This window comes from Sapajus apella, unplaced genomic scaffold (assembly GCF_009761245.1).
Source record: "Sapajus apella isolate SASKATOON/1434 unplaced genomic scaffold, GSC_monkey_1.0 scaffold4, whole genome shotgun sequence".
Classification (NCBI taxonomy): Eukaryota; Metazoa; Chordata; class Mammalia; order Primates; family Cebidae; genus Sapajus; species Sapajus apella.
In genome coordinates this window covers 3,169,962-3,188,373 of record NW_022436944.1, presented here as the reverse complement: position 1 = coordinate 3,188,373, position 18,412 = coordinate 3,169,962, and the positions used below count along the sequence as shown (strand labels likewise).

Sequence of the window (18,412 nt, the reverse complement as noted above, 5' to 3'; positions counted from 1 at the left end):
TCCTAAATTGTCAGCTCCTCTAGGAGAGGGATTGGGTTCTCTATTTCAGTCTCTGGTATAAATCTTGTCATTTAGTAAATGTTTGTGGTAGACAGAATGATAGTTCCCCAAAGATGTCCGTGTCCCAATCCCTAGAACCTGTGAATCTGTTAGGTGACAAAAGAGATTCTGAAGACATGACTAAATTCAGGACTTTGAGATGGTGAGATTTTCCTGTATTATTGGGTGAGACCAATCATAAGGGTCTTTAAATGTGAAAGAGGGAGGCAGAAAAATGATCAGAGTGATGCAATATGAGGACTTGTCCTAGTGTTGCTGGCTTTGGGAGAGGGCCATGATCCAAGGAAACTAGAAAAGACAAGGGGGGATGGATTCTCCCCCAGAGCCGTCAGAAAGGATGAGACTCATGTTGAATTCTAACCTACAGAATGCAAAATAAACTTGCATTGTTTCAAGCTACTAAGTTGCGTATATGTATTTTTGATAAAATAGAAGTGGCATTAAATGAGGTCAAGTTCATGTAATCACAGATACCAAGTTCCTATTCAAACACCTTCAAGATACATAAATAATATGCATTAACCAATGGCTAGTAGAAGGCAAACACTGAATCCTTGCTCAAGAGATAGGCTGCTTTAGATTCAACAAACATTAAAACATTATTTTTCCTTTTCTTCTATTTTCTCATGGCTCCCTTCATTTCAAAGGTGAGTCACGTTACATGGCCCAGGGAGAAAACAAAGATCAGCTTTGCAGGTGCAAGTGTTGGGGCTATCAGCAGTGGTACAGAATTAACAGAGGCTACTGAGGGGAGGGAGTGAAACACCTCTCCAAAAGCAGGTAGCAAGCAAGTCATCAAGACAGTGTTCACTTAAAAAAAAAAAAAAAAAAAAAAAAAATCTGTTGTATAAAATCAAAAAGCACCACAGGGCTTTTATCTTAACCATATCTCTGTATCCTAGGGTCAGATTTCCTGTGTTCTAATCTCAGTTCTGTTCCTTACTAACGGTACATTTTCCTTACTTGTTAGTAAGGAACCTCCATTTTTTTCCCCTCTCTGAGTTTTTAAAGTATTGCCTACCTTGCTTAATGCTATGAAAATTAACATGATGACCAGCCTGTAATGTGTTCAGTGAATGTTACTTATTACCTCTTATTTTTTCATCGTATAAATATTAGAACCTAAAAGCAGAAAATGTTATTTCAAGTAAACTAGTCTATCGAACATGAGATTTCTCGATTATCTATAGAAGATAGTTTGTTTAAATGAGTGCTTATTACCCCATAAGATGGGCAATCTTATAGTTATTAACGTATTTTAAATAATATACTCTTTGGAAAAAAAATCTATTAAATGATGGTTCTGTCCAAACTCATCAAATGCATTTATCCATATATACATAAAATTTTACATATAGTTTATTTGGGTACATAGACACACCTCACAAACCTAACACATCTTAGGAATCTACAAGATGGGAATCCCTGCAGTAACTATTAAATATGTTCAGACAAAGAGGTCTTCTACCTTTTGTTTCTATCCTACCCTCTTCTCACACCTGCATAAGCTTCTTCTTACCCCTCTTCTCCAGGTTAAGCGATGCCAATTCCCTCAACCATTTTAATATCAGTTTTCAGATCTCACCACCAGCTACCATGTGGCCTCTTTATTCTCTGTCTGCTTTTCCACTTTCTCTCTAGGGGAGGAGAGTCATCCAGACCTTGTTTATTTTTGAAACCATAGTAAGATGTGTCCATTGCATAAAGTCAAATAGCACCAGAAGCCTTTTTTTTTGAGATGGAGCTCCGCTCTTGTTCCGCAGGCTGGAGTGCAATGGCGCGATCTCGGCTCACTGCAACCTCCACCTCCTGGGTCCAGGCAATTCTCCTGCCTCAGCCTCCCGAGTAGCTGGGATTACAGGCACGCGCCACCATGCCCAGCTAATTTTTGTATTTTTAGTAGAGACGGGGTTTCACCATATTGACCAGGATGGTCTCGATCTCTTGACCTCGTGATCCACCCACCTCGGCCTCCCAAAGTGCTGGGATTACAGGCTTGAGCCACCGCAGAAGGCTTTTAACTCAACCCATATATTCTACCCCAAGTCCTAATCCTTAGAGATGGCCTTTTTTCACTCTTTTTTGGGGTTATGACTTTCTCCATAATGTAACAATGATCTCATTGTGCACACATGTATGTATATGTGTATAGTACATACGCATGTTATATAATCACAGCTACTGACTCAGAAAAATTGCTTCTATTCCTTTTCTCCCTTTCTCCTCTCATTTCTCCCGTTAGCATTTTAATGTTTAGTCCTGTTGGTTTTTATAATTTTAAATGTTTATATGTCAATTATTGACCCACTAATTTAACACTATCTCTAAGCACCTAAAAATCTTTAAAGATTTGCTTTAAGCAAGTTACCCAGAATTGAGCCAATACAATATTTCCAGTGTGTTCTAATCATTACAGGTGCTATTTCTTTAAGCAGCCTATTTTTGCATTAGCTGATTAAGCCTCTCCATCATGCTTTTCACTTGTCTTAATTGAGCAAAATTCTACATATTATTCCATGAACAAATAACCATACCAGATGTCTACTATCCTGTTTCAAAAATATATTTTTAATTAAGACTAATTTTCCTATTTTTGAGTTTCAAGTGACAGTATTATTTTGAATCCTAGTTTAATTACATTGACAATTCCTCCCTGATTTCTCCACATACCCCATAGGACATTGATATGGCTCGGCTTCGTGCCATTGTGTCACCACCCAAATTTCATCTTGAATTGTAATACACAGGTGTTGAGGGAGAAAGCTGGTAGGTGATTGGATCATGGCGGCGACTTTTCCCATGCTGTTCTTGTGATAGTGAGTTTTTATGAGATCTGATGGTTTTGTAAGCATCTGGCATTTCCCCTGCTTGCACCTCTCTCCTGCTGCCGTGTGAAGAAGGTCCCAGATTCCCCTTCACTTTCTGCCATGATTGTATGTTCCTGAGGCCGCCTCCACTGTGCAGAACTGAGTCAATTCCTCACAGTTCCTTTTTAAATTCCTTTGTAAATTATACACGCTCTGGGGTAATTTTTTATAGCAGTGTAAAAATGAGCTAATACAGACATAGTGTTCAATTAATATTTTTGAATTAAAGATTCTGGCTCACTATATACCCAGATCATTGACGAAAAGATCAACCAGGATAGGCCCAAGAATACAACACTCCCACAGAAAATTCTGCCTCACTTCTACATATTTATTTACCTAATTGAAGATCTCATATAATTCACAGTGAAATTTTATGGGACTTTTTCAAATATCTTGCAGAAATAATTGTTTTTAGCATAGGGAAATGTCTCCATTTACTCTAACGACCAGCCCTTATAACAAGCTTGAACTAACCTAGTCAGTCACTACTTGTTAAATCACATCACCAATCCGACTAACCCTAAGAATTTAGATTCATAGGGAAAATTGGGTTTCCTTGGCAAGGATTTTTATTAAATAACTCATTCTGGTTTTTAAGCATCACTAAAAAAAATTTTTTTTATTTAAAACATTCTGGCAGCTCTCCAGGAAATGTTTATCTTAAAAATATAAATTGTGTTTTAAATGTAAATAGAATTGATAAGCTCTTATTTTGAATGTTATAAATTTATATACATCTAGATCACTTTCAAATACTTACTAATGATAGTCATGTCTTCATTCAAAATCCTGTCTTGTTTAGTATGGACTCCTTCTAAGAAATAGAAACTAACTTCATTTCAGAATAATATAAGGTATAATTGAGTACACATTGGCAATAACTTCACAGTATTAATGAACTATAATTTCTCCAGAACCATTTTCCATTTTGTTAAGTAATTTATATTGGATCTGATATTTTATCAACATTTAGTCACATAAATTATATGATAAATTAACAGGTGAGCTATAACCTGTCTAGTCTACAACAGATTACTTGTTAGCAATTAAAACTAGAAATATTTTTATTAGAATGGGTATATTCATTAATTTTTTATATTAATGTTTACTGTTCTTCTTCCTCTGGAGAATCCTAAACTCTCTCAATGATCCCACTAAGTTCTCCTTCCATCTTTAATTCTCTAATTTTGCTTTCTGCTGAGAATTAAGCAACAGCATTGAAGTACAGCCATTAAGGCATAAAATGGGTGATGGTATATGACCTCCCATACGTTCTTAATTTTCCCTAGTAGCGGTTTTTAAACTTGACTTTAGAAACACCTGTGATGCTCTCAAAATATCCTATGCTTTGGCTCTTTCCCAGACCAATTAAATCAGAATCTCTGAAGACGGGGCTTGGACATTAGTGTTTTTCAAATTTTTTCCCAGTATTTCCTTTGTATATACCTAACTTCTCTGTTTTAAGGTCAATGATAATCTCCTTGAAAAAGAAATCTTTCTCTCAGATTAATTTAGTAATATCACATAGCATGGCTTTAAACCAGATAATTGTATTCCCCTTCTTTTTAAATCAGTCTATAACCTTTTAATCATAAAAAACTTCACATTAATTCAGTTTTATTAATCAAGTCCTTTGACAAAAATGGCACTTAAATATCTAATTATTTGAGAATCCTGTGTTCTCATCTTCTATATTAAGTTGATTTCTGGAATAGAATTAAGCCACAGTTCAGAAAGGAGTATATTTAATTTCAATTTTCATTTCAGATATCCTAGAGAGGTTTTCTTTATTCCAAGCAGGAAAAAAAATATATTGACAAACTTTTAAGCTTAAAAATTACAATAGAATAATTTTTAATTGTTTATATCATCCACAAAGTTTTATTCAAGTTGTGCTGTATCTATTTACATGATTATGTCTGAGAACTTGAGACATCTGTCCAAACTCAGATTTACTAAGTCAAGTCCATGAAAGGGCATATTTGGGTGCTCTGTATTTTGTCTTCATTTTTATATTAGCAAGAATAAGCACCTAAGCTTAAGACACCCAGTCTTAGTTTTCATCCTAGTCAGTTTAGCTATGTGATTTTTATCTTTCCATTTTCTTACCTTTCTGCTGAAGGGGCCCCTACCAGCTCTGGAAATCTGTCAGTTCTGTCTACAATGTAGTCAAATTACTCAATCCATTGTCTAAATACTCTAACAATATTTCAAACAAATTCAAGAAGATACATTGTAAGGACTGAACTCAAGAAATGTAGGACATCAACATGTTTTCAGTCTAGCTTTGCTGAAGAATCCCCTACTCCCTACTAGAGATGGACAGAATCACTATTATTTACATAAGGAATAATAGAACTATAATAAATAAGTAAATAGATAAGCTTCTGTGCTACAAATATTATATTTACAAGTGGATAACTTCATAGATGTAAGTAGGGGTATGAATAGATGTGTGAAGAGATAGAAAATCTATTTTCAGTGCACTTTTAAATCCAAATCTGTATTATTTACATACTAGCAACATGTTTAAGGTAGTCAGAAAATAAAATTGTAATTTCCTAATAAAAGCATAAAAGTAAAAAAGTAGAAAACAAACTCCGATGACTCCATTTAAAGGAGATCTGATTGTCTTTATCAAACATTCACTAATTCCTGTCATCCTGTAAGAGATAGATATAACAAAAGAGAGAGAGGGGGGGAGAGTGTCTGTGTGTGTATGTATTGGTAGGGGATTTTTGAGGCCAGCAGTGCAGCAGCTCGGCTCACCAGGAGCAATCCACACAAATGGATAGCCTACTTGCAGATAATAGAATAACAGGAATGGAGGGCATTGCTTTTTCTGAACACACTTTTATGTACTAACAATCTATTTATTTAGAAGTTAAGCCTTTCAGTAATCCACAAAGCATAATCAGTAAATGCTTAAAAACAATTTTGTTTGATACATGCTAGCAGAGCATGTATTCAGCAAGGTACTGAATACCTTGGCTGAAGTTTTTATCTTAAAGTCATATAACAGTTCTTCCTTCAGGAAAGATTTTTGCTATTTTTTTTCCAGGACTGAAATCAAACTTAAAATACTAGATTGAAATTAAAATCTTCTTCTCTGCCATTTATCTTTAAATTGCTACTATAACTATTATCTTCTGTTTTTTGTCCTCTTCAACAGAAATGAGAGAAGACACACAGCTCTTAAGTCTCGAATTTCCATTATGTGTCTGTCTATTCTATTACTGACCTTGAAAGAGGCAAAAGGTTTCCTAACAACTCTGAATTATTGGGCAGAAATCTCATTGTTTTCCAGTTCAAATTTGGAACAGTCTGGGCATGGTGGCTCATGCCTGTAATCTCAGCACTTTGGGAGGCAGAGGCAGGAGAATCACTTGATCAGGAATTGACCTGCCTGGCCAACATGAAATCACATCTAAAAATACAAAAAAAAATTAGCCAAGTGTGGTTGCACAGGCCTGTAATCCCAGCTACATGGGAGTCTGAGGCAGGAGAATTGCTTGAGCCTGAGAAGCAGAGGTTGCAGTGAGCCAAGATCACTGTACTCCAGCCTGAGCAATAGAATCAGACTTTTATCTCAAATAGCAATAACAAAACACACACACGCGCACACACACAAATTTGCAATAAATTTAATGCCAACATATCATTTAAGGTGCGTTCTTTCAGGACAGAAGTTCATTTGGAGAATTGTTAAATCTCAATTCTTTGCAATTATCATTATTCACATAACATTAAAATCTTAACAGAATTTGTTTTGCCTTTAAAAATGCCTTTAACTCTACCTTTCAAAGTTCACAGCATCTTTTTTAATTTGCAAGGGTAAATTAAAACTTTTAAAAAAATTTACTCAATATTTATACTAACAACTTAGAAATCAAAAGCAACTACAACATGAGAATTCAGATTCAATTATCATTAAAAAATAGGTTTTTTTCCTGCTTCAAAGAAATGCAATTTTGAATAAAACATAATTTTTGGCTGGCTGTGGTGGCCACACCTGTAATATCGGCACTTTGGGGGGCCAAGGTGGGAAAATCGTTTGATGCCAGGAGTTTGAGGCCAGCCTGGGCAATGTACCAAGACCCTGTCTCTATAAAAAAAATCCAGAAAAATAAAGCATAATTTGTTGCTTTGCTGGGCCTTCATGGAGTAAGAAGCATTTCCATGGGCTAAAAAACAGGGAAAAACAAACTTAAAATGCGGACAGTGAACAGCAGGCATAAAGGAAAGAACTACAACCAGAAGCCTAAGCCTTGGTCCACTAGCAAGGTATAAGCATTGAAGTGAGACTATTGAACTGGACAGCCGAGATGTAGAATGGAATAGCCTCAAGACAGTCGTTTTGCACATTTCCACCCTACAGAAACAAACACAAATCCCTTCTCTGGAAGAAAGTATCTTCAATTTAGTTCCTCAGAATGACTATATATTAGTAACAGTAAAAAATGAGGGAACAATGAAAGATAACTAAACAAGTCATTATGAGGACGAATCAGCAGAATAGCAAATATCAAATTTAGATCACAAAGAACTCCAGATATTCTTATTACAAGAAAGAATATAAAATAATAAAGTATAACATTAAAGAGCTAAAAGTCAGAATCCCCTAAATGAACAAGCAGCAAGAGACTATCCAAATTACCAGAGTAAATAAAAGAAACCTTTTAGAAAATAAGTTGGTTGAAACTAAAATCCAATGCATAGGTTATATAAAAAATGGCCTCCTCTCCCTTAGAAACAACCTCATGAGAGTCAAGAATATGATAAGAATGCCTCCTATAATATGGAGGAAAAAGATCTGAACACAGAATGGAATGTAAATTAAGGCATGCAAATTTTATGGAAGATAGTGAAGGGAGAATAAACGGAGAAATACTGAAAGCTCTTAATATTTTAAAGATGTTAAACATTAAACTCAATGAAATTTTAATCCAAATACTAATAGGGTTTTTCATGGAAATGGGACATTTGTATTGATCTTAAAATGTACTTGGATAATATATCAAGACAGTTCAAATAGACAAAAACAGTAAGTAGAAATTACTCTACTGGGCATTAAAATACATGATAAAGATAGAACGGTTAAACCATGATATACTGGTATAGGAAAAGACAAGTAAATTAATGGAGAGAATAAAGCATGTACAAACAAATTTATGTATATATAGTAATTCAGTTGATAATGGCATTTCAAACCAGTAGGAGAGACAGATTATTAAAACAAACAAAAAAAAAAACCTTAGTCAACCATTCATAGGAAAAAGCTACACAAAAATGAACTATTAAGTTAAATGCAAAAAAGAAAAGGTATTAGCAGAAAATAAATAATATAATAACTTAGAGACGTGGAAGATATTTTGTGTCTAAGCTAGACACAAAATTTAGAGCTATAAAAAAAAAAAAACCATTCCTCCGACACATTTTTTAAGTCTTGACTATGTTTGTCTTGATTGTAATAGTTTAAAATTTTTGATTATCTTTTATTTTTTATATACATTGCAAATATCTTGCCTCTTTAAAGCATTAATTTTTAAACTTTGTTTTTTACATTCAAAAAATTTTTTTATAAAATTGAATCTAAGAAATGATTTTAAGTAAATGGCATGATCAGATAATGCACAAAATCAAGAAATATAAATGGTCAATAAATATTTGTAAAATAAATCCACCCTAGTTTTTTGTTCATCAGATTTACACACAAAAATGAACACATTTTCACTACTAACAAGAGTATGGTAACACAGGCACTTCCATATACGTCTGATGAGCATGGCTATTGGTACAATCCTTCATTGTAATGGCAATATTTCTGTAAAGCCTTTGAGATCTAATAGTAGCAGAACTTCTAAAGACTTATTACAAAAAAATTAACCTAAGCGGTCGTAAAGTGGTGGGTGGCGGTGTGTGTGTGTATCATGGCTAACAAAGGTAAAAAACTTAGAAACTACTTTTAATCAACAGATGATTAAGTAGTCAAATTATGGCCATCCATACCATGAATTACTACATAACCAAAAAATACAGATGTCTATCTCATCTGTCTATAAAGATCTCCAAGAGATACTGTTTAAGAAAAAGCAAACTGTAGAAAAATGTGTCATATGATACCATTTACATAAAAGCCAATAATAAATACTACCCTGTATTCACACTCATAGGATGATATAACAAAGTCATATATTATAATACATTATTATATATAACATTAAGTATACAGCAAAACAATATGAGAAGATATGCATCAGGGTTGATAAGTTATTCCTTGGGAGAGAAATTGATTTGAAGGGGAGATGATCACAAGGAATATTTACTTTTTGCACTACATGCTTCCTCATCATTTGTAATTTTTATAAGAGGGCATTAATTCATCTACTGGTATACTTTAAACAAAAATGCTTTGTTTCTGGATGGATAGATGAAAGTCAGCGTTGGGACGGTGGGGGGGGTGGGGAAGAAAAGACGATGAATGGGTAAGATGTAGTCATTCCACAGTCCTTTTTTTTTTTTTTTTTTTTAAAACCAACCATAGGTCTACAGCATAGAAGCCAGGTTCTGAGAAAAATCAGATCCTCAAACAAAAGATTAAGCCACAAACTGATTTGCTTCTGCTGACCAAATCAGAATTAGTGGCTTAGGGGAGAATAGTTAGGAGTGATGAAAAAACTGAATTAGACTCACAGGCTGAATGTCAGTCTCCAGCAGAGAGATTTTACAAAAGCTTCAAAAATCTTTTTCACTCCCCATAGCGGTTCTTCTCCAAATGACTAAGTTACTTGCCCTCAGCAGGGCCTTACCACCAGTGACTGCCATCTCAAGAGAATCAGTTTAAGAGTTCAAAGCAAAATATAACTGCTTTAATCGTCACTGAAAAGTAGCAATAGAGGTTTTCAAAAAAGAAGTTTCAGATAATTTGGAGAAAAATTTGTATATCTGAATTGCTTTGTCTACAGATCAAATTTGGCAATTCATTGACCAAAACATGTTTCAATTAAAAGCTCTTGAAAACATAATGTGTTTTCATTTTATTCTAACTTTGCCCCATTCCTATAAAATATCCAAAAGAATTTGATGGCAGTAAAGCAGAGCCTTGCCCTGGTGGCAGAATGCCTTGTTATGTTGTAAAGACATAAAGAATGAGATCATGGTGCATTTATTAAAGTGAAATAGATTTAGACTAACATGAAAGACAACATGACAAGATTTATTATAATGTAATGCAAACAAAACAAATAGAAACTGTTTTTGGAAGAGGCCAGGTAGTCTTAACATTGATGACAGCCGTACATAATCAACTGTGGCTCTAAAGACATTTTTTCACTTGCTTTTACATTATAAAACCTCTTGGGGAAGTCTAATGATAAAATATCTAATGTTTCATATTTATGTTCGATAAAAATTCTTTAACTACAATTTTTTGAGGACCTGGTATATATATGACATAATTCAAAAAAAATATTGTCCCCAACCTTATGAATCCTATCATTTAGTTGATAGTTATACTATTTCATATATTATATTCAACATGTATTTAATACATTAATATTTGCTGGGTCTTGGGAAACACAAATTCAACAAATAATCTTTACCTTCAAGCAATCATAAACTAATGAAAACTACAATATACGTATACAATGCTCTGGTATCCAAGTGAGATTGTGTTAAATTCAATAATGGAAATGAAAGTGCTAAAAGATCTCAAAAAGCACAACTAAATCTAACTAGAGCATTATAAAAGGTTTCACTCAAGTTTCTTTGGTACTTTAGACTCAAATGTCTTTGCTTCAAGCTGTCAACATATTAAATAAGCAATACAAGGTGGCAAGCACTGAAGCACTGTGATAAATGCCAATGATACAAGCTGAAAAGACATTGACCTTCCCCCCCCCCCACCCAGTTTTTGAGACAGAGTCTCTGTCACCCAAGCTAGAGTGCAATGGCATGATCACACTTGGCTGCAGCCTTAACCTCCCAGGCTCATATGATTGTTCTACCTCAGCCTTTCGGGTAGTTGGGACTACATGTGCACGCCATCATGTCCATTAATTTCTGTATTTTTTTTTTTTTTTGTAGAGACACGGTTTTGCCATGTTGCCCAGGCTGGTCTTGAACTCCTGGGCTTAAGTGACCTGCCCACCTCAGCCTCCCAAACTGCCGGGATTACAAGTGTGAGGCACCATGCCAGCCCTCTTTATTTTTTTTTTCTAATTTTTTTATTTTGGTGGTATGGAGGTGTATATATTTATGGATTACATGAGATATTCTGATACAGATACACATTGCGTAAACATCACATCAGGGCAAATGGACTAGCTATCACCTCAAGCATTTATCCTGTATGTTACAAGCAATCCAATTATATTTTAGTTATTTTTAAATGTACAAATAAACTATTTTTGATTATAGTCACTCCTTTCTGTGAGCAAATACTAGGTCCTCTTAATTTTTTCTACTTTTTGTACCCGTTAACCATACCCACTTCCTCTCCAAACCTCCCCCACCATGACCCTTCCCAGCCTCTAGTAACAATTCTTCTGTCTTCATGAGTTCAATTGTTTTAAATTTTAGCTCCCACATATAAGTGAGAACACATGAAGTTTGTCTTTTTCTACCTGGCTTATTTTACTAAGCGTAATGACCTCCAGTTCCAACCATGTTGTTGCAAATGACAGGATCTCATTCTGTTTCATGACGGAATAGTACTCCACTGTTTATAAATACCACATTTTCTTAATTCACTTATCTTTTGATGGACAGTTGGGTTGCTTCCTAATCTCATCTATTAACAGTGCTTCAGTAAACATGGAAATGCAGACACCTATATGATATACTGATTTCTTTGGGGTATATACCTAGCCGTTGGAATGCTGGATCATATGGCAGCTCAATTTTTAGCTTTTTGAAGAACTTCCAAACTGTTCTTTATAGTGGTTGTACCAATATACATTCCTACTAACAATGCATGAGAATACCCTTTTATCCACATCCTTGTCAGCATTTGTTATTGCCTGTCTTTTGATATAAGCCATTTTAACTAGGGTGAGATGATACCTCATTGTAGTTTTGAACTTGCATTTCTGACGATAAATAATGTTGAGCACCATTTCATATGCCTGTTTGCCATTTGTCGTCTTTTGACAAATGTATGTTCAGGTATTCAGCCCATTTTTAATCAGATCTGATTTTTTCCTAGAGTTGTTTGAGTTCCTTTATATCCTGGTTATTAATCTCTTGTCAGACAGTTTGCAAATATTTTCTCCATTCTGTGAGTTGACTTTTAACTTTATTGATTGTATATTTCACTGTGCAGAAGTATTTGAACTTAATGTGATCCCTCTCATCCATTTTTGCTTTGGTTGCCTGTGCTTGTGGGCTATTACTCAAGAAATTTTTGCCAGTCCAATACTCTTTCCCAACATTGGGAAAGTTTCCCCAATGTTTTTATTTAGCAGATTCAGAGTTTGAGGTATTAGATTTAAATCTATAATCAATTTGGATTTGATTTTTGTATATGGTGAGATTTAGGTGTCTAATTTTATCTTCTGCATATGGATATTCAAGTTCTCCAGCACCATTTATTGAAGAAATTCTTTTCCTCAATACATGTTCTTGGTACCACCATACAAAATGAATTCACTGTATGTGTATGAATTTATTTCTGGGTTTGCCATTCTGTTCCACTGGTCTGTTTTTATGCCAGTGCCATGCCATTTTGGTTTCTATAGCTCCGTAGTGTAATTTGAAGTTAGTGTGATTTCTTCACTTTTGTTCTGTTTGCTTAGGATAGTATTGGCTATTCTGGGTCTTCTGTGATTCCACATAAATTTTAGGATTTTATTTTCTATTTCTGTGAAAAATATTATTGGTATTTTGATAGGAATTGCATTAAATCTGTAGATTGCTTTGGGTAGTATGGACATTTTAACAATATTCTTCCAAATCATGAACATGGAATATCTTTCCATTTTTTGTAGTTTCTTCAATGTCTTGCATCAATGTTTTATACTTTTCATTGTAGAAATCTTTTACTTTTTTGGTTAAGTTCATTCTTAGGTATTTAATTTTATTTGTAGCTACTCTAAATGGGATTACTTTCTTGACTTTCAGATTGTTTGTTGTTGGCATATAGAAATGCAACTGATTATGTGGTTTTTGTATCCTGCAACTTTACTGAATTTGCTTACCAGTTCTAATGTTCTTTGGTGGAGTCCTTATATTTGGAAAAACCTAAGATTTTATTATCTGCAAATAAGGATAATGTGACTTCTTCCTTTGCAATTTAGATGCCTTTTTTACCTTTCTCTTGTTCTAGCTAGAACTTACAGTACTGTATTGAATAACAGTGGGCATTCTTCTGTTCCAGATCTTAGATGAGAGGCTTTCAATTTTCTCCCATTTCAATATGATACTAGCTGTTAATCTTTTATATATGGCTTTTATTATGTTGAGTGTGCTTCTTCCATATCAAAATGTTTTGAGTTTTTTAATCATGAAGAGATGTTGAATTGTATCAAAAGCTTTTTCAGCATCAATGAAATTATTTAGTTTTTGTCCTTCATTCTATCGATATTATGTATCACATTGATTTGCATATGTTGAACCATTCTTGCATTCATAGGATAAAACCCACTAGATTGTAATAAATGACCTTTTTAATATATTGCTGAATTTGGATTGATAATACTTTGTTGAAGATTTTTGCATCAATGTTCATGAGGGGGTCTTAGCCTTTAGTTTTCTTTTGATGTGTCTGTGTCTGGTTTTAGTATCGGGGTAATAATCGCTTTGTAGAATGAGATTGAAGGGATTTCCTTCTTCCTTTACTTTGTGGAATAGTTTGAGTAGGATTGATACTAGTTCTTCTTTTAATGTTTGATAAAATTCAGTAGTGAAGCCATTTGGGTCCTGGGCTTTTCTTTGTTGAGAGGCTTTTTACTATGGCTTCAGTCTCATCACTCGTTATTGGTCTGTTCAGGTTTTGAAATTTTTTATGGTTCAATCTTGGTAGTTTGTATATGTCTAGGAATTTATCTATTTCCACCAGATTTTTCAAGTTAATAACAGATAGTGGCCCATAGTAGACACTAATAATCATTTGAATTTCAGTGGTGTCCATAATAATGTATTTTTCATCTGTACTTCTATTTATCGGGGTTTTCTTTTTTTTTTTTTTTTCATAGTCTGGCTAAAGGTTTGTCAATCTTGTTGCTTTTCCAAAACCAACTTTTCTTTTCATTGATCTTTGTATTATTTCTTCATTTCAACTTCAATTATCTCCGCTCTGATCTTTATTATTTCCTTTCTTCTACAGATTTGGCGTGCCGTTTGGTCTTGTTTTTTGACTTCTTTAAGAGGCACCATTAGGTTTTTTGAAGTTTTCCCTCTTTTTTCATGATAGCTATAAACTTCCCTTTTACTCCTGCTCTCCCTGTATCCCATAGGTTTTGATATGCTATGTTTCCATTATTTGTTTCAAGTAATTTTTCAATTTTTGTCTTAGTTTCTTCATCAACACACTGGCCATTCAGGAAAATATTGTTTAATTTCCATTTATTTGTACAGTTCTCAAAATTACTCTTATTGATTTCTAGTTTCAGTTCATTATCAGAGAAGATGCTTGATATTAAATTTCTTGAATGTTTTAAACTTGTTTCGTGAACTAACATATGGTCTATCTTTGAGAATGATTCATGTAGTCAGAAAAAGATTTTGTATTCTGCAGCAGTTGGATGAAGTGTTTATAAATATCTATTAGGTTCATTTTTTTCTGTAGTGTAAAATATGTTTCTTTGTTTTTTTCTGTCTGGAAGATGTTGAGGTTGAAGTCTCCAGCTATTGTTGTATTGTGGTCTCTCTATTTAACCCTAATATTTGCTTTATATATCTGGGTGGTCTCGTTTTGGTTACACATATATTTACAATTGTTATATTCATTTGCTGAACTGACTCATTAATCATTATGTAATGATTTATTTGTCTTTTATAGGTTTGGCCTGAAATGTATGTAGTCTGATATGATTATAGCGACTCCTGCCCTTCTTTGTATTCCATTGGCATGGAATATGACTTTCTTCCTCTATTTTCAGTCTATGTCTTTAGAGGTGAAGTGTGTTTCTTGTAGGCAATAGATAATTAGGTCTTGGTTTTTGTTGTTGTTTGTTTTGTTTTTATACAATCACTCTTCTATGTCCTTCGGACATTTTAGTCCATTTACATTCAATGTTATTGATAAGTAAGGACTTACTCCTGCCATTCTGTTATTTTCTGGTGGTTTTGTGGTCTCTTCCTTCTTTTATTCCTGTCTTCCTTATAGTAAAGGTGATTGTCACTGGTGATATGACTTAGCTTCTCACTTTGTATTTTCGTGTATTCATCGCATGTTTTTTGGTTTGAGGTTACCATGCAGCATGAAAATACTATCTTATAATCCATTATTTTAAACTGATAGCAACTTAACACTGTTTTCATAAACCAAGAAGCAAAAAGAAAACTAATAAAGACTATACTTTAACTTTGTCCTCCCACTTTTTAACTGTTATTTTATTGTCTATGTCTTGAAAGTTGTTGTAGTTATTTTTGATTAGTTCATCATTTAATCTTTCTACATCAGATAAGAATAGTTTACACAGCACAGTTATACTGTTAGTTATAGTCTGTGGCTTTTCTGTGTACTTACACCAGTGAGTTTTGTATCATTAGATGATTTGTTTTTGAGACAGTCTTGCTCTGTCACCAGACTGGAGTGCAGTGGCGTGATTTCTGCTCACTGCAACCTCCACCTCCCGGGTTCAAGCAATTCTCCTGCCACAGCCTCCCGAGTTGGGATTACAGGTGCGCACCACCACGCCCAGCTAATTTTTGTATTTTTAGTAGAGACAGCGTTTCACCACGTTGGCCAAGATGGTCTCAATCTCTTGACCTTGTGATCCACCTGCCTCAGCCTCCCAAAGTGCTGGGATTACAGGCATAAGCCAGATGATTTCTTATTGCTCATTAACATTCCTTTCTTTCAGATTGAATAACTCCTTTTAGTATTTCTTCTAGGACAGGTCTGGTATTGATGAAACCCCTCAGCTTTTTTCTGAGAAAGTCTTTATTTCTCCTTCATGTTTGGAGGGTATTTTTGCCAGATATAAGCTGTTTTCCTTCAGCTTTAAATATGTCATGCTACTTTTTCCTGGCCTGTATGATTTCCACTGAAAATTTTGCTGCCAGACACAGTGAAGTTCCATTTTATGTTATTTGTTTCTTTTATCTTGCTGCTTTTAGAACTCTTTCTTTATCCATGACCTCTGGGAGTTTGATTATTAAATGCCTTGAGTTAATCTTCTTGGGTTAAATCAGCTTGGTGTTCTATAACCCCCTTGTACTTGGATATTGATATGTTTTTCTAGGTTTAGGAAGTAATCTGTTATCCCTTCCAATAAACTTTCTACCTTGTTTCTCTCTTGACCTCCTCTTTAAGTCCAGTAACTGTTAGATTTGCACTGTTGAAGCTATTTTCTAGATCTTGTAGGTGTGCTTCATTCATTTTTTTTTTTCTTTTGCCTGCTCTGACTGCATTTCTAAATATCCTGTCTTCAAGCTCACTAATTTATTCTGCTTGATCAATTCTGCTATTAAGCGACTCTGACACATTCTTTAGTTTGTCAATTACATTTTAAAACTTTAGAATTTCTGCTTGATTTTTTAAAAGTGTTAATCTGTTAAATTTATCTGATAGAATTCTGAATTCCTTCTTTGTGTTATCCTGAATGTCTTTGAGTTTCCTCAACAGTTATTTCAAATTCTCCATCTAAATGGTCACATCTCTGTTTATCCAGGATGTGTTATTGTGCCTTATTTGCTTCATTTCGTGAGGTCATGTTTTTCTGGATGGTTTTGATGTTGATAGCAGCTGTTCTTTGGTGTCTTGGCATTGAAGAGTTAAGTATTTACTGTAGTCTCCACTGTCTTGGCTTATTTGTAGTTATCTAGTATGGTTGGGCTCTGTGTTCTCACTCAAATCTCATCTCAAATTGTAATACATCCAAGGGAGGGACCTAATTGTAGGTGACTGGATCCTGGGCAATGTTCCCCCATGCTGTTCACATGGTAGTGAGGGAATTGTCACAAGATCTAATGGGAACATTGGGACTTCCTAGAGACTTGTAAAATTGTTTTGACCAAAATGCTAATAGTGATATGGACAAAAAAGTTCATGCTGAGGTGGTCTCAGATGGAGATAAGAACCTTATTGGGACCTGGAGCAAAGGTCACTCTTCCTACACTTTACCAAAGAGACTTACGGCATTTTGCCCCTGCCCTAGAGATCTGTGGAACATTGAACTTGAGAGATGATTTACAGTATCTGTCAGAAGATATTTTAAACCAGAAAATGCAGTTCTTCCCACTCTTCCTCCCCTTTTCACACGCAGAGGAGCCTCATTTCACGACCACCACCACCACTGGCCCATAGGAGAACTGCTAGGCTACTTCCATTGTTCACTTAAGGCTTAAGGGATCTTCAGTTTGTTTGTGGTGAAGTCTGCCAAGCCTGAGACTCACCCTTCACGGCAGTGAGCTCCCCTATGGCCCAGGGCATGTGGAGAAATGCTGTCCAAGGTCCAATATCTAAAATCATAGACCCACTTGGTGATCTATCCTACTGTGGTTGATCTGGTACTTAAGGTGCTAGACAAAGTTGCCTTTACTTTACTTCGGCTTTTCTCAAATAGAAGCATCTCACTGAAGCCACCACAGATAGTAATATTCCATGTCTCACCTGAAATCAACACATCTCCAAGTCTCACCCAAGTTCCATGTTGTACTGTCTGGGTATCACTGCTGGTTATTTAGAGCTCAAGGACTCTCTAGTCAACAGGTGATGGGTTCTTCCAGGACTGCGTCCTTCCCTTAAGGCAGTGGGTTCCCTTCTGGCCCAGGGTATGTCTAGAAATGTTATCTGAGAGCTAAGGCCTGGAATGGGGACCTCATAATTCTGACCAGGGCCCTATCTTATTGTGGTTGAGCTGGTATCCAAGATGGAGGAAAAAATTCCTCTTTACTTATTCCTTTCCTCTTAAGTGGAAGAAAGAGGTCCCTTTTGAAGCTGTGAATTGTGCTGCCTGGGTTTGTGGAGTTGTGGTACAAGCACTCCTTTAGCTGCCCTGGCTGGTGTCTCAGTGAGTCATGTTCCCCCATTCTTCCCCCAAGTCTACTGGCTCATAGCCCATCTCAAGCACGATGACTCACCTAGAAGCTGCAGTCCTTGTGGTCCATGTCACACAGACGCTGTGATGGGAAGAGGGGAGGGGGTGGCATTGGTAATTCAAGAAGGTATTTGCTACCCTCTTCAGTGCCTCTTTCAGTGACATGAAGTTAAAGCCAGGTATTGTGAGTGTTCACCTGATTTTTGGTTCTTATGAAGGTGCTTTTGCATGTGTGTAGATAGTTAAATTTGGTGTTCCTGTTGCGGGGACCACTGGTGG

The 18,412-nt window shown here is 35.2% G+C and overlaps 1 protein-coding gene across 1 annotated transcript in view; it reads right to left on the bottom strand.

The window, feature by feature from the left end:
- WDR49 (WD repeat domain 49) overlaps positions 1 to 18,412 on the bottom strand; it is a 142,514-nt gene that overhangs the window by 70,015 nt on the left and 54,087 nt on the right.